This window comes from Parasteatoda tepidariorum, chromosome 8 (assembly GCF_982258835.1).
Source record: "Parasteatoda tepidariorum strain Cologne lab strain chromosome 8, Ptep-v5.0, whole genome shotgun sequence".
NCBI lineage: Eukaryota > Metazoa > Arthropoda > Arachnida > Araneae > Theridiidae > Parasteatoda > Parasteatoda tepidariorum.
In genome coordinates, this window is record NC_141762.1 from 37,382,474 (window position 1) to 37,406,473 (window position 24,000).

Below are 24,000 nucleotides of genomic sequence, written 5' to 3' on the forward strand. Positions count from 1 at the left end.
AAGAATACAGAAAAAACCATATGGCTGGACTTTTTACTCTTTTTAATCATCCTATAAAATGCAGAGCGCTAATTTTTGCGTGGCTTTTTGTTGTTTGTTTTGCTAACATAAAATCCGTCAGCTTAGACGGGATATCGTTTCCCCCTCTCCCGCTTTGGAGAGGGGTTAAACTGCTATTTCACCATCGCAACTTAATAAAAGAAGATTATGCACAACTGGACTCTTCAATCATGTTGCTCTCAATACTAATTTACTAAAAAATCATTAGATGTATATATATATTTTAATTTTTTTTTTTTACCTGGAGTGGAAAAAAAACTCACTTCTAACTTTTTCTTAAAATATATATTTTATATTGTTTTACCTCTGTCGATGGTATAGCTTGTTCTCAAAACAATAAACGTTCTCCATATTCTTCTAACTTCCGAGCAAACTCAGAAAACAAAGGAACTCTTGAGTTCAGTGCCATCGGGACAAACTAACTTTTATTGCAGACTAAATTAATCTCACATTTTGTAAGAGCAAAACCTTTCCATGATTAGCCCCACAGAAACGAGACTCTAATAAAAGAATATTTTTTTTGTTTGTTCAGGGAAATATTTGCTACGAGCTATGATTCAAAAGGCAAGAAAAAGATCCAAAATACATTTTGCTAAGCCTTAAAAAAAAGCTCCACAGAAACGAGACTCTAATAAAAGAATATTTTTTTGTGTGTTCAGGGAAATATTTGCTACGAGCTATGATTCAAAAGGCAAGAAAAAGATGCAAAATACATTATTCTAAGCCTTAAAAAAAATTCTAACCAAGATTTTCCAATTCAAATCAAACTCTCGGTTTACACCTGACAATAATCCCCTTAAAAACGCTTCCTTTCTTAATTCCAATAATATACAGCTGTTCGAAGATTAGACAAAGAGGATCACGGGCGAATGCCCTTGGCATCATTTAGGATTACTTGGCGAAACTAAGGATGTAAACACTCCAACCCTGTGAGAGCGAACACGCGAATCTTTGAAATCATGTTTTAGAACCAAAACGCAACGGATACGGTGCATGATGCTGTGGCCTCAAAGTTGCCTTTTTAGAAAAATTATTTTATTTCTTGTAGATGATAGTTGTGGGTAGACATGTGTTTTTAGAATGATGCTTAGCATATGTGACTCGGATCTTTGGTTGTGGAAAGTTGGAATTTCTTTTTTTTAGTAAATTTTAAAGTGACTTGTAGCGTCTCAACAGTAAAGTTTTAAGAGAATCTTATTGGAATGATTTAGAGAACTTGAAAAGAATAATTCATGTAAGTATTTGATTAATATCTTTTGAGCATGGTATAATAGTAGCTTATTAGAAAGAAATTTACGTTACTTTGAGTTATTTAAACGCATTCAGTTGCGAACTAGAATTTGAGTCGAAGCAAATGTGGATATTTCATGTAAGTTATTGCTTTTAATAATTTAATTCAGAATGAATTGTAAAAAATTGTTCTAATTTAATAAGTGCAAGGTTGTTGAAAATAAGAAAAAAGCATTATTTTCAGTTTTTTTTAACAATGATAGAGCTGTTTAATAACTTAAAAAAAGGATCTCAAAATTTATTAACTCAGTTTCTGATTAAATTATTCTTGTTTCAATTTTATAAAGTCATATAGTTGCATCTATATTAACTCAAAAAGGAATTTAGAAAGCAATATAAAAATAAGTCACATTTTTAAATGGTTTTGAGAAGCGTTTTTGGAAAGAAACACCACGATTTTCTTGATTCGATTATGTATTGAGGGGAAATTCTCGAAATTTGCATCCATCAGAAAACAATACTAAAAAACGGATGTAAAAGAAAAATCTCATGGGAAACAAAGTGTGGCTTATTTTGATATTGTCTTAAGCTCTTCATTTATATGAAGCCAGTAGTAAAACTCTAGTAGTTCGATGCTATAAACTACCTAGATGAATCGAAGTGTTTTTAAAAAAAACTAGGCGTAAGCTTTTCCAATTCCTGAAAAAAAGGAAAAGAAATATACTGTAATTTTCTTTTTAATATTCCAGTGTATAAATAACCAATTTTCGTGTATCTACTCTTAATCCTTTTACTCAGCCATAAGATTTCAGATAAACAAGAGTTTTGCATTTACATCAAACTAAGTTTCTAACAGCTCTTGATTTATTTACCTTTAATCTGTATTATTTTTGGAGTATTAAAAATAATTTCTTTAAAATTTGCATTCTATTTAATCATAGAAAAATATTTTCGTATCAAACTCTTGAAAGCCGTTTATAAATACTAACCTTTCGAATTGTTGTAAATTTTTAGTATTTTCAACAAAATGTAATTTTTTTTACCGTCTAATTTTATATGCTTACTGTCATTATGGTTCACAATGGTTTACTATTTTTGTTCTGTACTTGTTCGGGCATAGAAAAATATTTAAATCTGAGTAAATGTTTTAAAACCTAAAAATGTATTCACAGTTCTAATAACTAAATCAAAAATTGTTATGCCTGTAAGATTTATTTAATTGGTGTTTTTACATCAGAACATTTTTAATCGTTTTGAAATATTCAAAATAGATTAATGACATTTTAATTGTTTGCTTTTTTTCAAAAAAAAAAAATAGTTGGAAATGAAATCGTTTGCATGTTGCAAAATTAAAGATATTGTTGCTTCATTTTTTAAATGTAATACCGAATTAACATTAAGTCAGTTGAATAAATTGTGCACTTTTAATTTTTATTGCGAAATTGTTCAAATTAATTTCCTACCTTATGTAACAGAAGTTTATTAGAACGTAAAGCAAGCCAAGCAATGAATTCTATTATTAAGTTATATAGTAAGAGTAACCGGTTGAGATTAAACTTGACCTTGATGAAACTTTCAAATGATTTCAAAGTATTTCTTTTAAACTACGTGAAATTAAAGCATTGTATTGGAGAACAATTTCATATTAAGAGGTAGGGATTCACGCGTAAATCTTTAGAAATATATAAATATACCATATAATATACAATATGCTTTCAATAAATTTTAAGCATTTTAGAAAGAAAATTGCATCTGATTGACGCAGAATTTTTACTAAGCATATTCTTAATACTTTTTTTTTCATTATTCTGTGTTAATTTAGATCAAAATAAGTGAAAAATATGATATTTAGCTTTGTAATAATTTATGATAGTCTTTTTCTGCGTTATAGGCTAAAATTTTCCAAACACTACTCAGTTTTACTCACTCACACTCTACTCAGTTTACAATATTTTTCAAATTTGCGTTTATTTAGATCTAAGAAAAACAGTTATTCATCATATTGAAATTTCTTTTATTTACAAAATCAATTATCAATAAATATTTGAATATGAATAAAAAATTTCAAGCAAATTTTTTTTTAAATTTTGTATTTTAGTACAAATATTATTCCGATAATCCAACTGATTTTTTTAGTTACTGTTTCTTATAACTAAAAAAATAACAAAATATATTTTATTTGTAATTAGAGAGTCAGGAAAAAATATATAAATTTGACACCGGTGTCCTATCTGCTTCAAAGGGTTTAGAAAAAGCAAAATCTTCGATTTCATAAATTTTTAGCAAATATTTTTACGATAAAATTTTTTTTTAGTAAATTCAATGCTTAACTGTTATTAAGCGATACAGTATAATACTTTGCAATTACGTGCAATTTCGACATAAAATAATTTTAATCTTTTAAGCTCTATTTTGAAAAAATGCTCTTTCGGTCGAAACAAAGTATGACCAATAGTGAGATAAGTAATGTAATTAGTAGATTGATAGTAATGAGATCTTTTTTTTCTTTTTTTTACAGAAGAATCCCTAAATTTCAAATTTTAACTGAAATATTCTCAATGTTACTATGCCCCAATTTTTCACACATTTTCTTTTCCATTTTTTTAATGTTATCAATTGCTAACTATATTGAAAATATATGTTGATTTTTAATCATGTTATGAACAAAACATTATAGCTTCGCTAATCCTTCACAAGAAAAAGTCTTCTAACTGCCCCCCCCCCCCAAAAAAAAGTAGAACAAATTCCCAAATGCTTATATAAGCATGGATTTATGAAAATATAGTGAAAATTATTTTTGTTGGAAAATGCTTGTTTATTAGTTTTCTTTTATTTATTGATAGAGATTTTTTTTAGTTTTAAATAAGGAACAGAAATTTGAAAAGGAAAAGCAAGTATTTAAAAACTCAGATTGTTTTTTTTATCATAAAATTGCATACATTCAGAGTTTATATTTAAAAGGAATAAAAAGAATCATACTTTTAAATCACTCGATTCAATGTTTAAAATTTAAGCCAACTTTTTATTGCCTATCCTTTTTAGTTTCTTTTACTCTTTAGGTTGAAAAAGATTTCAAAAAGTAAATATTTACCCTCTTTAATAAGCTTTACTGAAATTTTAAAGTCACTAGTCTGTAAAATAATTATTTTATAATTACAGTTCCTTTCAGTTATCTAAATTAGTAACCTTATCAATTTTATCAAAACTAAATCTAATTTTAATTAAAGAAAATCAATTGGAATTAATTCTAAAAATCTGTTGAAATTCTATAGATTAAAAAAGCTTTATATTATAAAAAAAAACTTGAAGTAATTATATCTATAGAAAAAAATTTTTTAATAACCTTTGCTTTTTGAGAATTAAACGCTACACATAAGTTTCAAAACGCTACACATAATAGTTTTGCAGATTATGCTACTGAATCTTGTAGGTTACGTGCTATTTGGTTAAAAAAAAAAGTAGCTTTGGTCAATGAATGTGACTTGATTGTATTCATTAAAATTTACAGAAACAGTAGTTTTATTATCAGTAGATGGGCAATATGCCTTGGCCGGAATAATAGTATAATTTAACATACATTGATGGAAATTTCAACAATGCATATCCTTTCTTTTCATGAAATAACTCTGCATCCGACTTGCTGACATTCATCAACGCTTGTTCCAACAATGCATTGGCGGATATATATTTAATTTCAGGGTCTCTGCAAATATTTGTTTCTCTTAATGCATGCTGAAAATGATGCGCACTTGGCAGAATTTTTATGATTTCAAGTTTTATGAGATATTCTTATCTTTTTAAAACCTTAAAATAAAGAGTAGATAGATAGTATTGAGAATAGCTATCCTCTTTTTTTATACCAATCTTATCATTGACATTTCATAAAACTGATGGAATTTCATGGGAAGGCTTAGCTGCAACTAAATCATAAAGCAATAGGTGATACTCAAAGAGTTAAATTATTTCAAATTTTATCTTTTGAAGATAATGCCATTCCTGATTATGAAAGTTTAGTCGTTCTTGTGATCGTGTAATTTTGTTTGGAAAAGCAGTTAATGTACAGAAAATCGTTAATAGTATTTTAATGACTTTTGCAAAACACAACCTAATGACTAGTGCAGAATAATGATAGAGAACAAGGTTGCACTTCAAAATAACTTATAGAGTGTACTCCAAGGTATACTGCAAAAAAATAGTGAATAATTGCCGTTATTTTTGGTGTATAGGTAAACTAAATGCATTTTTATGTACAGAACTTTAAATGTCGTTCAGAAAATTTAACAAAATAACTACTGCTTGAAAGAATTAGAGCGAATATAAAACAAAAATTTCACTTGTTATTTTTAAAGAAATGTTTTTGCAGTGAAATAATAAATTGATTTTAATGAGCATGAAAATATATGTTTTCAGAAAATAATCAAAAAATGAATAAATAAAACTATAACATTAAAAAAATTAATAAAAAAGGACTACATGCGAAAAGAAGTTCTAGTGTGACTCAACACCGAAAATGGTGGCAACTATGCAATAATTTTTTTACTGTGTAGGAATAAAAAACAAAACTTAAATAATCTTAAAAAAATATAGTACTTTAACTAGCTGTCAAAAGCTGTTCCTAGTCATAACCAGTAAAAGTGCACATTTTGACAATTATCGGTTAATATTTTGAGAGGGAGCTGTTGTTGCCAATTTTTAGTCGTAGCTTTCGTAAATAATAATTGTTAACCTAATTTTGTTGTCTGCATTTTACTAAAATAGATATTTATGTTATAAAAACATATCAAATAATTTCTCAAAATTATTTTCTTGCTTATGATTACGTAACTTTACGATTTTAAAGAAGGGCTACGGTTTTTTGTAACAGTAAGAGAGAAAATTCAGCATACGCTGCAGTCACGTTTCTAGCCTTGACATGAGCGAACCTTTGAACACCTTTGAACTTTAAAAAGATCATGAAGCGTGAGTCATATGTTCTTAATACATAAATATTTCTTATTAAATTACAGGCAATAAAATTATCTAAAGAATTATTTTTCATAATAAAAGCATGCAAATTCTATAAAAATTACACCAACAGCTGCGCATCGTCGATATATTTTATTTTAAAACCGTAGTTGAACAGCAGATCCAATTTTGGGTTTACGACTAATGTTCAACTCCGTAACATTGTAATTTTGAACCCAATCCAGAAGACAAGGAACTTTCTTGATCAACTAATGGGAGAAATTTGCCTTCGTGGTGGAATTTTTGCTGGAACTAGCCTGCATTTGCGTTACATTGAGAGGAAAACCTCCCACGGTTAGTCTGAGACGTCATGGGGACTCTGACCCGTAATCCGTCAACCACTGAGGACCACGTCAGCACAGTGGTTGATACAGGCCTAGTGCGGAATTAGTATCAACCAGCCATCACTGGGATTCGAACCCAGTTCACCTCATTGAGAGACGAACGTTCTATCCCCTGATCTACCACGGCTCCCGTCAACATATTAAACGTTATTTGGCAAATTTTGCACATAACTAGTACTAAATGTGACTTTTAGCTTCTATTAAAAATTGAATTGCGAAACTTTTTTCACAGTGTACCCCACCCTAGTATGTACACTCCAAAAATTAAAATGATGTAAATGATTTACCGAATCCAGTGATCAACTTGAAAGAAAATAAGAAAATAAAAAATATTCTTCGGGTCCTGGTGAAAATAGGATTAATTTAAGATTAATTTTTTATCATTGCCCTTCAATATTAAAAACTCACAATTTACATTCATATAATAAGCATAAAAACTCACAAATTTCAATATAGTTGTTTATGAATGATAGAGTAGACAAAAAAGTATGTTTTCAAGAAATTGGAAAATAAAACGAAACTCCAATTTTATTTAAAGTAATGATAAAATGACGATAGAGACAATTTCCTAATTGGCCATCTAATTGACCGTTGCACATAAGAATTTATTTATTGATAAAATGAAAGCATGTGGAAGAAACATAATTTGGATTCATAATTTGTTTAATAAAAGATGTAAATGCTATAAAAATTCCCGATTGAAGAGGAAATTGTATATTTCATAGAAATTTAATATTCTTTCTCTTTGCAAACAGCCAATATTCTTTTGCAAAGCGCATAACTAATTAGAAAAATCTCCAGTATTTTTTAATGAGCTTGACTGTAAAAATACAGGCAGGTTAGAAAATACAGATCCCTAATTTAATTAGCCTGATACTTAAAAAAAAATTCGAAGTTGAAAATATAGATGACTAATCTAATTAGCCTGAAACATTGCAAAATACCGGCGAGTTTTGCGAAGAGCCGGATTTTTAAATTAGCCCGTGACAAATACATGTTGGGATATGTTAAAATGAAATCGGAGGAAAATTGAAAGGAATCTAGTCTGAGAGTAGAGAAAATCAATATTTTAAGAAATCTCCATCAAAAATTAGCGAAAACTTATTTCTTCCATACGCGGGTCAATGCATAAAGTGCTGCATCATATTTATTAATTTTGCACCTGAATGCAAGATTTATATATAAGAGAATTATGCTTATTTTCTTGATTTCGCAGTTTTAATGTATCTCGAACGATCAAAACTATCTTCAAAAATGGGAAATTTAAAAATATTGTTAACAATTTTATGATTTAGCTTATCAGAATGATTAGTACTTTGCATACCCCTTTAATTTAATTAACATATGAAGAATCTCAAATCTAAACAATTTAATTTATTTTTGTGCCATCCGTTGAAAATAAGGTATTTCATTCTTTTAAAAAAAATTTTAATTTTAATTGTTAATCTGAATTTAATTCACACAAGATTCTTTGAGCTAGTGCTTCACAGTATGACAAACCCTTATGACAATAAAGCCGCTTAAATTCTCCTTTCGACTTTATATGTTTTCCTTTTATGTTTTGATGTCTTTTCCATTAGGATGAATATTTTAAGTTTTATTGCTATTTTTGCTTTTATTTTACTAGATAAAACTATCTAAATGTGTAAGCCCCCTAGATACTTAACTAATTTCTGTTATAAACTGGTCCCATGCCCCCCCCCCAGACACTCTAGGGATCTTTCCGTTTGTGTGCCATGCTTAGCTTTTCCCCCTTTGGGATTTTGTTATCTTATGTACGTAATGTCGTTTTTATTTGGCGTAGTATAGCCACCCCTGCCGTTTGTATCCTTAAACTTACCATTCAATTAATTTCCAAAAGAGTAAAAACTAAAATCGTTAGGCATAGAGGATAAAATATCAAAATTTTGCTTGGCCAATAATTTGCCAATAAATTCTCTTTTGACAGGAACTTAACTATGTTAAGCCAGGTCTAAGTAATGATTCTTTGACTTTACATCTTTTGCTGTATTGAAAACTACATTTTAACTGTATTACTGCCAAACCGTTATAGGTGTCTCCGTTATTCCGAGTATTTAAACGTCTCACGGCTTATTTACGACGTTGAAGTCACGTGATATTCAAATAAAAGCTTTATATTTGAGTTTGTTTGAAGTAGGAAGTGAAGTCTTAGTAAAATCGTTTGTTTACTCAACGCCTACCTGAACATACAATTGTTTTCTAATTTTTCCATTTATATAGCACGGCCCAGCGGAAAAGGCGTTTTTTTACTAACTTAGCTGCTCAAAAGCAAGCAGTCGTAAACAGCGACCGTGACACCGATATCTAAACATTTCTACATTTATCTAGGCTTTTTCAAAAGAAAATATTTAAAGCCTAATTTTCCAACAAATTGTTTACTTCCAAATTTAGAAATTGTTTGTTTTTTGGGTAGTTGAAAACTGTATGCATTAACCTCCCTTTGAATATGGCATGTATAGTAATGTCACTAGATAACATTAAAACATCTGTTTTGAAAAAATTAAATATTTCAATTATTTTACGAGTTGTATATTTCAAACACCCACAGCTAAGGGACACTTATTTGTAGAGTTTACTAATTATAGATTTTCCTAACCTAACCTAATAGCTTTCCCTCACCAAAATAACTTTATCACAAAATATATATTGCCAATGTAGTAAACTCCTGCAATCAACAGAATACTCAGTTATTGTAGAGAATGCCTGGCGTTTTTAGTCAAGCAATCTCTACAATGAATTAAATAATATACAACTTATTATAAGCTTTGCGTTGTAATTGGGTAGAATACTTGTAGCTTTTTTTCTCCTTTGGGCCGATGGGCGTCGCAAGGGTTCAATTTTTATGGGAGACGAAATTAAAATTCGCAATCAGAATAGTTCTTTAAATTTTGAACATAAGAAAATTTATTACGTCTGGAAAAATATTTTTATCTCTTGTTTTCAATTTTGATAAATTTAAATCTATAACTTCATTATTATTTTCTTTGTATAAAATATTGAGGGAGACTTTAAGATATTTATAATTATTGAGGGGGAGATGTACCCATCCTACTCGGCGGTGACGACGCCCGTGTGTCATTCTACGGAAGGCTTAGTTTCACATTGACGATAACACGTGCATAGCTCAACAAAAAAAAAATATATGAATTAAAAAATATTTAATTTTAGTACCCTACCCCTCATATATTCAATTAGATCATTTGAATCTATTAACTAGGTATTAAATCAAGAATTTTTAAAAAAAAATGAAATTCGAATTTTTAACGAAGTTATATGCAAAAACAAAAAAAAGTTTTTCGAACAATTTAATAAATAAGTTAAGCCTTGTTAAATTAGCTAAGCTTAAAGTAAGAAAATACTCTTCGATCAATATCTAGGCAATTATGATTTGCAAAAATCTGTAAGAATCTTAATGAGCCAGGTGAATTCGTTTTCTAGAAATCATATCAAAAAGAGAATTATATTTAAAAAAAACTTTTTTTCTTACTTTTTTTTCTCTATAATTATTAGTTGTTAAAAGTATGCGGAAATTAGAGTACTCTTTTGCAATATGATTATGAGTAAGAACCCAACGTTAAAATAACAAATAATTTATGCATTAAGAACCTGGACGCGTTTAGTTGCAACAAACTGTTCACCTTCATCAGCAGGGTAACATGACGAGACTTGCAAAAGCAGAGATTATTCAAAACGAACGATGTTTTGTAAAAGTGAAGTTAAGTATCAGCAGGTTGCGTCAGCCAATTTAATTAATGATTATTTAACTATTTATCAATGATTAAATTTTATAAATTATTTGTCATTTTTTATGTTATGACAAGCAATGATTACCTTGTTTCCACCCTGCTTAACACTTAATGATCATTATAACATTTTAATTTTATAACTGTCGTTAAACAGCCGATCAAATTATGAGTTAACTACTACCAATGCTCTGAAGCCTTTTTAATTTGAATCCAATCCACAAGATATCTTGGAAAGAGTATTGGGAAAAATTTTCCTTTACGAAGGACTTTTTATGGAACTAACACGCATTTGCGTTCTTTGTAGAGGAAAATCACATAAACCTCCCACGGTTAGCCTGACGCAGGGGGACTCTAACTCACGATTCGTCTTCCATTGAGGATACTTTGACGGCAGCACTGTTCTCTGTGCAAGCCGGGTGCGGAATTCATATCGATCAGCCATCGCTGGGAATCGAACCTGGATCATGTTCTTCAATCATTTCTGAGAATACATACGGGAAAACAAATATCACCTTGACCAATCAATTTCGATCAAATTTTGTATTTTATTTTGTCATTTTGCTTGGAAGTATTTTTGGACAAGCAACATTTTTAATTATGCGCAAAAGGCTTCAATTGACTTAAAAAGTTCCTGAGAGATGAAACAAGCTGAAGATGACTTTTAAGTTGAAACGTCTAAATGCTTTCTGCCTCACCCCAATATTTTGATTGTCAAATATCTAAAATAAAGGCACCTTATTTCCTGGAAGTACGCTTCTGAGTCTGATCTCGTAACTTAATTCGAAAACTTAAATTTTCGATCACTCTTTTAACTAAACTATTATAACAATATTTTCAATGTGGATGCTCACCATGTTTTAAAAGTTTTTTTTTGACGCTCCAATTCTGTCACAAAAATGGATATTTCTTAAGAAATACTTATTTGAAGTCAGCCCTCCAAACCTGTCAGATTGACAGTCATGCGTAAAAGTCATTCATGATAATTTGCTGTTTTTTTCTTTTTTTTTTTCTCGTACACAAGTATTAGCAAATTTAATTAGATTTAAAATATGCATTCATTACTGTCTAGTGTTTTAAACAATTTTGTTTTATTATATGAAGATAAATGTAATTAATAAAATAAATATTGAGAAAAAAAACTGAACTGTAAAATGAGATCATTGTCAGTTTTGTATTCATCGGAATATGCGATTGCCAGATAAGAAACTTTTTTCTTTAAATAAAAGTAGGCCAACAAGTGGTACATATCTTTCTTCTGTTATTGAAGAGTTAGTTTGTCATTAAAAGAAAGAGAAACACGTGTATTTAAAGTAAACTTAATGAACTGAGCTTCCACAGAAACCCCGTTTAAGCTATCCGTGGATGAGATTTAGAATAATGATAGCTGCCTTTCCGTTACATTTTTTTACGGAACCTTATTTAGAAATTTATTATAATTACATCCAGTGTTTTGAAAAAAAATCTTTAATAAGCATTTTGTTATTTAAATGTGTACCTATTTAAATATAATAGAAAAAAAAGTATAACAAAAATTGTTTACTGATTTAAAAGATACACGCGCCATGCATAGAAATATGTTAAAAATAAAGTTTTGTTAGTTTTTTTTTTCCGCTTGTTTTAGTTCGCGCATTATTTTATTAGAACTGGTCAATCCAACATTTCCTCCGGAACAATTAGTTCAACAATTCAATCGGAATAATTAGTTCAACATTCAACTCTTTCAACAAATGTTTTCAGGATTCGATATATTAGTCAATGAAAAAATTCGTTTTTTATTCACAAGTCACTTTCAGACACTGAAAAATACTTAGGGCGTTAAAAAGAAGAAAAATCCTCTATATTTATCTAAACCAATGGTTCCCAAATGGTATTCTACGGAACCTTAAGATTCCGCGGAAAAGTTAAAAGGCGTTCCTGAATACTTTAAATATTCTTTTTTTTATAACCTTTTTAAAATTTAATTATATTTTGATCCAACCAATAATCAATTATTTATTTCGATCACCTTTACAAAATGATTGAAAATAAAATGCCAATAAGAGAGAAACAGCTATTTTTTAAAGTATATATATGTATATACATTTATGAAAAGGTTATGCATTTGTAATAGAATACAATAGTATTTTCTATTGCCCTTTTCAAGTCAAAATAAAATTACTAAATTCATTAATAAAGAAGTATGCTTCCCTTATAACCATTTTCAACCTTTAAAGCAGTTTATTTTTCATTTTATAATAATACAAAAACAAATTTTTAGTTAAATTTAATTCGACTGCAAATTCAAATGTCGAACATAAAGCGAATTTAAAATTTTTAATGATAAAATGAAAAACAAAATTTCATTCCTCTTTATTTAAAGTATAAAAATATAAATATATTAATATATGTTTCAAATATAAAAAGTTATTGTCCATCAAAAGTACAATTTTGTACTTATACCTATTTACATGTCTGATATTGCTATTTAGACAAATGAGGCTTTGCTTCTTACAAATTTTTTATTATAACTTTAAATAAAAATTAAAATAAGATGCAATTGTTTCGGAGATAAATAAGTTATATTCATAAACGGATATAAATCAATTATATTTAAAACCCTGATTCCTTCTAAACAATTTGCTTCATAGACTTCATTTTTAAAAAAAATGGGGTTAGCAGAAAAAAGTAAGAAATAATGCCTCACTTGTCTAGGTGACAGTATGAGGCGCGTAAATGAGTAAAAGTAAAAATGCATACAAAACTATTAGTCCTATTGACTTGGGAATGATTTATTCAATTTAAGTGTAATAAAATTCATTACAAGCAATACACAATTTTTTAGATAGGAATGTTTAAGTTTCTCCTCTCTAATACGAGCCGTTTAAAACTAATATTTATCAACAAAAAAGTTTTTTTAAATAAAAATTTATGCATTTACGAGTTAATAGATTACAATACAATGGATTAGTGGTGGTGGAAATCGATATCAATATATGATACTATTTTTATTAAAATCATATACTATATTTACTGAAATCAGCATCCAAAAATCGATCAGAATCGGCAATTTGTTTCTTAACACTTTTTTGGTAGCAAGTTTGTATAATCTAAAAGTATGACATTTTCTGAAAGAAATCCTCCAAAATGTATGCCTTTGAATCAGTGAGGCACTTTCTTGTATTCTTATCTTGTATGCACTTTCTTGTATGCAATAGAACTCAGTTGAACTTTAAACGCGAATGTCTCAGAACCAATTCTTTTATCTGACTTATAAAATATATAACAAGTCGATGGACTGATTTGAGTTGATGTAAGCATGTTTTATAATCAGTCCTACCATTTTGAAATATAGTACTTTATTTAATATTTTTTTAATTTGACTTTATCTGATACTTTGATATTTTTTTAATTTGACTTATTTTTTTAATTTGATTTTAATATTTTTTTAATTTGACTTAAAAATAATATAATCATAATTTGACTTTATGATTATATTATTTCTTTTATTTGACTTTTGAATAAACAGTCATTAAAAAATGTTTGAACTGCAGCTCGCAGAATTAAAAAAAAATTGATTAAAATTGTTAAGGAAATTTTCAACCATAAGATCGAAAATTTTCATCCTCAAAACGCGCAAATTTTCAAATATTAATAAATCGTTGGAAAAAAGTCTCAACTGTTCAGTTTTCTTGCAAACATCTCCCAAAAGTGAATTTCCTTTATGAAGAACGTTCCTTAACCTAAATTCATGCTTATAAATAAAAAATATTTATGGAGTTATTTAAAAAAAAAAAAAAGAAAAGAAAAAAGAAACAGTCATTTACTCAAATTAAACTAGAAAATCGTGGTTTTTACAATAGCTAGTTTGCTGACCTTTACTTAATAAGATCATCGAGAGAAAAAAATCGAGTTAACACTTTATATCAAATGATTCTTACTTCATTAAAATTCTAAGCCATCTTTTCTTCAGTTCCCGAACTAAGTTATTTATTTTTAATATCCCAGAAAAGGTGACATTTTTAGATCTAAATTTGACGATGTTTTTCATACATTTCAGCTGCTATGTCACGCTTCAAATGTATTTTTGTGAAAGTTCTTCTGTCATTATAGAAATGTCCGTTTGTCGTGATGTAATTTTCTTTAACGAGATGTTATATTTAGAACTGGAGACAATTTATGAGAAATGCTTGAAACAGTTTTCTTAGATAAGTACCCTCAGAATATAAAATTGGATAAAGATTTGTTTATTAATTTTTCGAGGAAAAATTTAGCTTTTTTTAAGTTAAGAAAATACGTGAAACATTTTAATCAGCCAAATTGCTTTTATTAAAACTTATTCCAAATATAAGTTTATTAAACTATTTTCCTTTTGCTTAAGAATAGTACTTAATGATTCACGTGAAACTTTAGTTCTCAGAATATTTTTGATGATTATTTAAAATGGAATTTAGGTTTCTTTTCAAAAATTATCTTCAAAAAAAGAGAAAATCTTAGTTTTGTTCAACATTTAAGATATTTAAGTCCAAAACTGGGGGAAAAATTCTTTATTATTCTACCAAAACTACTCAGCGAGTGAGTAACAAAAAAGTGATTCAAGCTGGTTTTAAAATCGAAATGATCAAAATTTACTTCCAAATATTTGTTAACTTTCAAACAATAGCTGCAAAATTAGCCTCAATCAGAAGTTTTGATGTGCCTTATTTTATTAAAAAAAGTAGTATAAAGTAAAAAAGCCTCCTTTTCAACTTGCCGTTTTGTAAATAGAGCATAAGGGCCATCTTGAAAATTTTTCATTGTTATGAAAACAGTTGTAAAGTATGAAGACAGTTTTTTGGTAACAAATTATTCTATATTAAATTTGGAAAAAATTTGGAAGTTATTTTTAATTGAAAATGTGAATTAGGAGCAGGGCATCATTAGGGAAATAAGTCTAAAACCCTTATATTTTTTAAAGTATCATAAGTATAGTACATAAGTATAATAAATTAGAATTGGGCTTTCAAAACACAAAACAAAAAATATTTGTCGAAGCATGTTTAATGCATGGTTTTTCATTATTTTGACAAACAAACCTGTAGGGAGATTAAAATTTGCAATCCTTGCGCTATATTTAGTCCTGTTATGAATTTGTTTCTGGTGTTTATACATAAGCTAAAAAAGATTAAAATAAGACTAATTATGGCTTACTTCGAAGTGAAAACTTAAAAGAACTGCTGTTAAATGCTTGTTTTTTTTCCCTCGTAATATAGTCAATATATTGTAATTAGAAATTTAATATTTTCCTTTCAAAAATGCCATTTCTCTTTCACTGTTATTTTTTTTAAAATTAATTTCATGAAAGCAACCATAAGATTAAACAAATTATGAATTATAAGTTGGATCTAAATATGGGCAGAGAGGGGCTTCGAAACTCATCTCTGGTCATAAGAAATGCTAAATCGCGGAACCACTTTAACTCTTCCATAGAACCCTGGGGTTCCGGGGAACACCGTCTGGGATCCGCTGCAATACAGCTTCAGAGCATTCTCATAAATTTTCGGAATCTCAAGCGAGAGATCATAGAACTTTTTCTACATAAACTTTAACTAAAAAAGTTTCTTTCAGTTTACCAATCAATACATACGGATCTCCGTTTATTTATTTTCTTTAATTTAAGATATTTTTGCGGTAAAAAGGTTTTTTAAAAGGGAATGAATTTTTCCTTGTAAGTCAAAGTAGAAAAATTCATAATGAAAAAGACATGCTAGTCTCAGTAAAATTTAAACGTGTTTCAAGCTTCACTGAGAAATGAATATAAAAATGAACCTTGTAAGAAGCATAAAAATTGTTATTACTGTTCGTAAACATGCACTTTGAATAATCATTGAAACAGTCATAAATTATAATAATGGGTAATATTTTGTTTACTAAACGATATTTGTTAGTATGAATTAATTTGGAATCACCATTTATAATGATGGCGCACTTAAAACTTTGTTTGTAAAAAGAAGAGACGGGCCACTTCTTAATGCGACTTAAAATATTAATGTGCTATTCAAAGGACAATTTTAGCATTTTAATTGCTCTCTTAATTACACTGGGCTACAAATTTTCAAAACGTTCCCACTTCTTAGATGAATATGGTAAATCCCTAATGAATTCAACGCGCTAAACTGGAAAAAGCTGAATTTGTTACTTTTCTTTTTAAATTCGAACACGTTATTTGAAAAAGTGTGTGATTATATAACGTATTGGGAATACTTTTATCTGCTTCGGCCTTTCCAGTTTCATTATAAAACCCCTCTTTGCCTGCTTGTTATATTGAGTATCTGTACAACTCTTTAATCTGAGGCCTGAAAGAAACATCTTCAAATTTTGATACAGTGAATCGAGGTAATATGAATATGTACTAAATACTAACTCATCCTCTTTGTGCCCTTGAGTCTCCTTGACTCATCCTTGAGTCTTTTTCTCCACACCCTCCTGTCTCTGGCCAGGCAACGCGCTTTTCCCCCTCCAGTTAATCCTGCTCTACTAAGATCTTCTTTAATGCATCTTTGACATGGTAGTCTCAGTCTCCCTCTTTTTCTCTTTTCGTCAGGAGCCCATGAGCTTGCAACATTTGCATGATTGTTTCTATTTGTTCCATGTAGTAAATAAAATCTATAATGCATCTGAGCAATGTATCAAGTTGACCACCTGCCTAAGTTGACATTTATTATCAAGAACTGAACTTATCCTATTTAATAAAAGGGAGCAAAATCTTAATCTGACTATCTGTCTAGCGTGCATGTTGACTTTTGAATTTATCTAATAATGTTATTGAATTCTATCCTAAACCCTTCGTTTGCTGACTGAGAGAAAACGAATTTAAAAATATTTTTATGCGATTAAGTTAGGTTAGTTAGAATTTCCCTAAATAGGATAAATTGTATTAGAAACGAACTTAAGAAATTGATCATAAGTGAGAAAAAGCAAGAGCTTTTTGTTTTTGTAAATATAATAAACAAACTGCTAAATGTTGAAATAAACATAGTGCGTTCTCTAATCTCATTGATTCTTGCGTACTGTATATTCATCTTATATTAAAGGAATCACTTTAACAATAAGTTCGTGCAATCGATTTCATTTGAAAGTTAGATAAAATTTTATAGTGTTTAAAAAAATTAATTATATTGATCTACATTTTGATTAAAAATATGAATACAATGATATAATAAAGAAAAACTGACTACTTTTCTCTAAGTTGACCTCAAAGACAAAACACTGCAAGTTATCAATTTACACAAGTTTTGCATTATATTAAAGCCCTTTTATTACTAAAAAAAACGTTAATATCCATGCAAAGAGAAACAAATACCTTTTTTCAATGTAATATTCGTGTTCAGAACGTTAAATTCAATGGGACTGATAAGCAACCACGTACGAAGCAATTTCATTGTTGCCGAGTGTTATCTCTGAGTAAATCTCATCGGAAAGGTTTGTAATGTTTCGTGATATGCAAAAGATGCTGTCAATATTTTCAACTAAAAATTGCGGTATGTGTAATATAATTCTGATTTACATTATCTGCTGTGTTGAAAGTCTTATGAATTATTCTGATAAGGTCTTAACCAATGTTTTCTCACAGAAGATTTCCTACTGTTTATTTTTATCATGAGAGCTATATTCGAATAGGTAAAAGTGTAAAATAAAATGTTATATCAAGCAAAGCTTTTTTAAATAGATTTCGAGGCACTGAGTTTGAATACATTAATTTTAGGCAACATGAATGTTTTCTATTTGCGATCTACATGAAAAGAAAATTGTGATGTATGAAAATAAAAAAAAGGAAAAGGGGCTAATCAACATGTTAAGTATATAATCAATAAGAGGGCTGTCTTGCGAAATTGAAGTGATAACTTACTTACAATTCATGTAAGTCATCTTACGAATCATCATCAGTCTTCGAATACATCAGTCTACGAATTCGTATATTTCAGGTGTGTATATAATGCTCAAAGTTTCACAAATTCCAATGTTTGCTTAAGAGAAGTTTAATCTTACCATGAGTATGTTCAATTTCTAGAGAAACAGGTAAAAATATGACAGAGTTCAGGTATAAAAAGATTAAATTTATTTTCAAATAATGTTTACTGAGAAATTTCTACTCTATTTTATTTACCAAAGCCAACCATTGTTAGACTAAAACTTTTCATAACGGATAAAAAATTCATACCGGTGGTTGTTAACCTAGTGTGGTCCTCACGGAAAATCTCAATTCTATATTCCATTCTTCGTGACAATTGACAAGAAGGAATGCGAGAAGAATGAGAATTAGTTTTGTCATTCTCACAGAGATTTTAAAACTTAAGGTCGTAAGTTTGTTGTCCAATTTCACTGTCGTTGCTCCCACGCTCACGGTTTTATGTCTTCAGGGCAATAAAGAAGATTAAAGCTCCGAAAAAAAATAGAAGAAAGTGTTTTGCTGTACTTAGCTTATCTTGACAATAAGAAAAGGAAGTCTAAGCTTTATTTGGGGGAAATCAGTCATGCGTTGCGTCTGGTATATTTCGTTGAGATTCCAAATTTTTTTCAAGCTTTTTTTATTTCATTTTGACTGTTTTAGATGCAACTATTAATTTACAAGACTGATGCAATAACTCCATTAATATTATGTAAATCACATATTAATTAAATCTGCCTTAGAGTGTCCTCCAGCTGATGTAATCCATTTCTTTACTCAGTTGTAAAAACATCAACAACAATCTTTGAAGCCCTCTTTTTATACTGCTGTTTAACTCTGACATCCCTTGTATTTTCTACATCCTCAAAACTTAATCGTTTAGCTAATTTTGGAAACAAAAAGTTTGCAAGATATTTGTTCAACAGTATTGGGGATTTTGTAATTGCCATAACCTTCAGTACCAAAACCTTTGCCGAATGAACAAGGTATAAGGATGTCCAAATCTTGAAGGAAATCTCATCGTCTAAATTCAGCAGCATTCTGAACTAGCTCCAAACTTATAAAAATTTGCACAAAATGAGAATAAGGCTTTGATTTTGATAATTTTAATTTTGGTGGAAAAATGTAGTCGCATTAATGATTTTTAAAAAGCTTAAAATTCTTCAGTTTAATCTGTTGCTTACCAGCTACTGGGAAAATTTTTCGTCAGGAAAAGTGAAGTTTTTATCAGAATCTTCACAGTTGCCTAGCAACAGAGTGATTTAATCAAATTTCTACAGAACAATTTATCCCCCCCCCTTCAAAACCTCCCCTAAATATCGCAATGTTTCCTTGTTGAATTCCTGCTGGAATCATATAAAAAGTGATTAAAAATTATGTAATAATAAATAAATAAAAAAGGACACTCAAATATTGCAACATTGTATAGAAGGGCATTTAAGAAGTATAATCTTATCTACTTTATGTTAATATTAAAATTTCGAAATTAAATTCGAAATATAAATCTTCGGTTCTTGTTTAGAATGGCTTGTATTTTACAAAAAGATAATTTTTAATTCATAAGAACAATTTTACTTTTATACATTCATTTACAAATTTGAAAAGACACTGTTTTGATATAGTACCCTTTACAGTTAATAAATTCAAAGAGTTATGTAAAAACAAAATAGACTTTTGATGACTTTCTGAATTCGCTGAATTTGTGATACCTTGTTTTTTTTATTTCTCTGAATACTAATTTTAATAAGTTAAATTGTAAAAATCAAACACAACTGAAGTAGATTTTATTTTGATCAAAAGATAGTCCTACACGCATCGGAAATCAATCAATAAGTTTCATCTATTCAAAACGTTTATTAGCGTATATCAAACTCTAGCATTGTTGCAAATATCGAAACGCAAACAATTCATCACGCTATGTACCCAAGAAATGGAGTTTCCGATTTTGCATGCTGCTGCTAATGAAAATTAATAAAAAAAATCTAACAACTCTGAAGATTTTCCGGGCGAAATCATTCGATGACTTCCTAGTAGCGATCGCTTAGTCTTGACTTGAAGTGTTATGGAATCTGATTCTTTGAAAGAAGACGTGCGCATTAAATTAGAGATTAAAACCCATTGAACCGTGAAAAGATATCCTTTGTTGATGCCGGAAAATCAAAGAGCAGATAAATATTGCCGGTAATCGGGCATGCAAGTACTAATTAAGTGTGCACTCTTTATGAATGCGCTGGATCGGTTCATAGGCAAGCATCGAATCTGAGTTTCGTTAATTGACAGGAAGTAAAATATTCTTGGAAATTATTATTTTTTACATCCTTCATGTAACAAAAAGATTTCAAAAAGTAAAAGAAACGTATGCTCCAATTTCCGAAATCAATTATGTTAAATGAATTATTTTTAGTTTCGCGAATGTCCAATTGTAGCTTGTGAATGACTGTTAATGTTCTTATTAATTTATTTAAAATGTGTCTTGGAGCATTGTATTTCTCCTCTTCGAATCAAATGTAACTAATTTAGAATGTTTTAATTTCTTTTTAAAGTTTTAAAAAAATCAACTACGATAATATTACGTCACCAAGATAAATAAAATAAAAACAGTTTCAGTTTGCCAGGAAAAATAAAATAAAAACAGTTTCAGTGAATCATCAACAAAAACTATTAAAGCTTTGATTTTAAACTGCAAATCTTATCGAAAAGGATTCTCTGAACTTAAAAATGAACGATTAGCTTAAATATTTAACAAATATTACTTCTTTGCATTTCATTCGTAAGATGCTATTAAACTAGCAACTATAAAATACCTATTATTCAGAATTTTACATCTTAATTTTTAGTTATCACTTTATTTAGTTGCTTCCCGGTATTGTACGGTTATAAGTGTGCAGCTTGCAGTGAGTTAAGGTTTGTCTTATAAGATTTTAAAGTTTCTTTTTCTTTTTTTTACCGCAAACCCTTGAAAGAACTTAGATTGCAAGAGATTAAACGTTAAAAAAAAACGCCAATTTGGTGATTTTTTTTTATCTAGAAAAATAACTCTGAATTATTCTTCGGAGATTCGAAGCTAAGCCTAAACAATGCTGCGTTGGGGTGACTTTTCAAATATTAAAAAAGTATGCAAATACTTTTTATTTTGTCCTTATATTGACATTTTCCACCATTTTCACTGTCAAGAAAGCGCTGGCAAATAGTGGACTAAATGTAACAATAAGTAGCAAGTCGTTAACAGTTTATGGATTCAGATAAGTTGCAGAAATAGCATATTCTCTAAAAACGTTATTTGAAATAAGGACAGCCTTTGAAAAACATCCTTAAATAAAAAAATTTAATATAATTTAAGGCTATCGAGGAGAATGGCGTAAGTCAAAACAGCTCCAACTACGACAAAAATAACACTTCTCTGTAATGGCATCACTTTCCAAGCTGTCAGATGGATGTCTTTTCGAACAAAAAGTAACAAATATCTGTAATGTTTTGACAGATTTTCATATTTCCCTCCTATTTTATGCACTAAGGTGTGAATTTCTGATGCTGATTCTGACATCCAAGAAGCTGACAACGTAATAAAAACAAATCCTACAAACTGATTAATGCTAGTGCAAAGTATTAGCTCTTTAAGCTGCCTGCTGGGCACAACTTCCCCGTGAATAAAAATGCATAAGCAATAATGTACCATTGCTGCAACAATAATAATTGTTAAAAACACTAAAAACGATAGTTCATTATCCATATTCTCAACTAAAGAAGATAGTCTAATGTATCTTCGTCTGAAATTGTTGAAATCTACCACTCGTTCAACTGATAGAGATTTTTTCAGATTTTCAAACAGCATTTTTAACTGGTAACAGACTGAAACGTAATAAAAAGCAAAGCAATTCAAAGGAAGTAACAGACAACTTGCGTTCACAATTGACACTACGGCTCCAATTATAGAATCTGGTCGTAGACTCAACTCAATATTACACTTGAAAATCCATAAAGTAAGCATCGTGCTCGATGAAATCCACAATATAATAAAAACCTTGAATTTCAGGCTTAAGAGAAACAGACCTCTTTTAAAACATGCGGCTATTGCCACTAGTCGATTATATTTCAATATTATGGCACACCGAAATATAATGAGGGTCAAATTAGACGCGAAATAACTGAAAAATAATAGTGCTATTAGGTCGTTTTTAATGATGATAATAGTTGAGCAACTTGCAGTTATAACTGGAATCAGCATTATTGTTGTCATTATAATCTTCAAAAAGATGCGTTTTAGATGGTTTTTTGAAGCAATGTCTGTGGAAAATATCAATGCCAAAAAAAGAAAATTGAATATGATTTTATAAATATTTTTCATCTTGTTAATGGTTTCCTGCACAATTTTAATCCTTGGTGACTTTCTTAAGCTTCCTAAATGTAACGCCTATCTCCGTGTATGTTTAGAACGATGTTATGCAAAAATCAGAGTAAAATGTTTCCAACAATTTAAAAACTATATTATTTCACATTTAATTTTTTCTTAACAAGCAAAAATCATTCATATCTTTTCAGCTCGTGACTTTGGCATGCGAGAGGAAATCAATCTATTCTTAGAGATTCTCTCGTACGTCTGCTTAATACATTTGCAAATAGTTCGAAAAACCATTGCAGGGTCATGACCTTATATTCATTTTATGAAATTGTCGTTTATAATTCTCACTACCAAACACATTTTAAATTCGAAAGCCCAGAAAGGATAAAAAAAAAAAACTTTAGATAATCTCTTGGCTGCAGGTTTTAACGATTTATAGGCAATGCATGAACTGCTTAACTTATTTTAGCGAAGAATATTAAAACAACTACATCTTACTTGCTTGCATCGCAAGAGCCTATGCACATTTGGAGATTCCTTCCCTCTGTTGCACATTCCTTATCATTCTAAATTGTTTTAGAAAATTTTATTTTGATAAGGCTATTTTTTTTTATCTCCATTTAGAACTCCAAACTGTCTTTCAAAAGTATAAAGTTGATTATTTTAATTATTACGTGTCCATATTCTTCAAAACTGCTTATTTCCAACTATAAATACTTCAACAAATTTGATAATAAAACCCCTTCAGTAAATATTCTATAATTTATTCAAACACCGGACATAAATTGATGCCATGAATATTTTCCTATTATACTAAACATCTGAATATCAGTCATTTTCCTGTTAAGTGTTACGTTAATTTTTTTAGCAAATATCTGGGAAAAAAACACCAATACGAATAAAAGAAAATTGAATATAATTTTATAAATGTTTTCAATCTTATCAATAGACTCCTGCACATTCCTTGATGACTTTTCAATTTCTCGAAGAAAAAGAATAGAACGGTAAATGCAACCAAATTTTCAAAATTATTAAGAAACACTACTATTTTACAATTACAATCATCAAATAACTTTTTTTTTCTTAATTATTAGTGACTTTTTAAGAATCTTGAACAAAGACGAATAGTTCTCTTCATTTAAATTAACTAGTTTTTTATTAATTCAAAAATGTGATTACATTTAAATACTTGTTATCTACTCTCTCTGAATCACAAAGGAACGAGGTAGTGGTTGAAGTAACAACTATCTGAAGAAAAGAGAAATTTTTCCGTTTCAAATTTGCTTCCTATTAAATACTATCTTGTAAGTAAATTATATAAATTATAATAAAGATTTTAATCATTTTTATAAA

The 24,000-nt window shown here is 29.0% G+C and overlaps 1 protein-coding gene across 1 annotated transcript in view; it reads left to right on the plus strand.

Annotated features, from left to right (window-relative positions):
* Positions 1-839: 839 nt before the first annotated feature.
* The window catches only part of LOC147806074 (uncharacterized), a 30,227-nt gene continuing 7,066 nt past the window's right edge, over positions 840-24,000 (plus strand). Inside the window, exon 1 of the mRNA XM_087150126.1 lies at positions 840-1,294. The gene's annotated coding sequence lies outside the window, so the exon portion shown is untranslated. The remainder of the gene's footprint in view (positions 1,295-24,000) is intronic.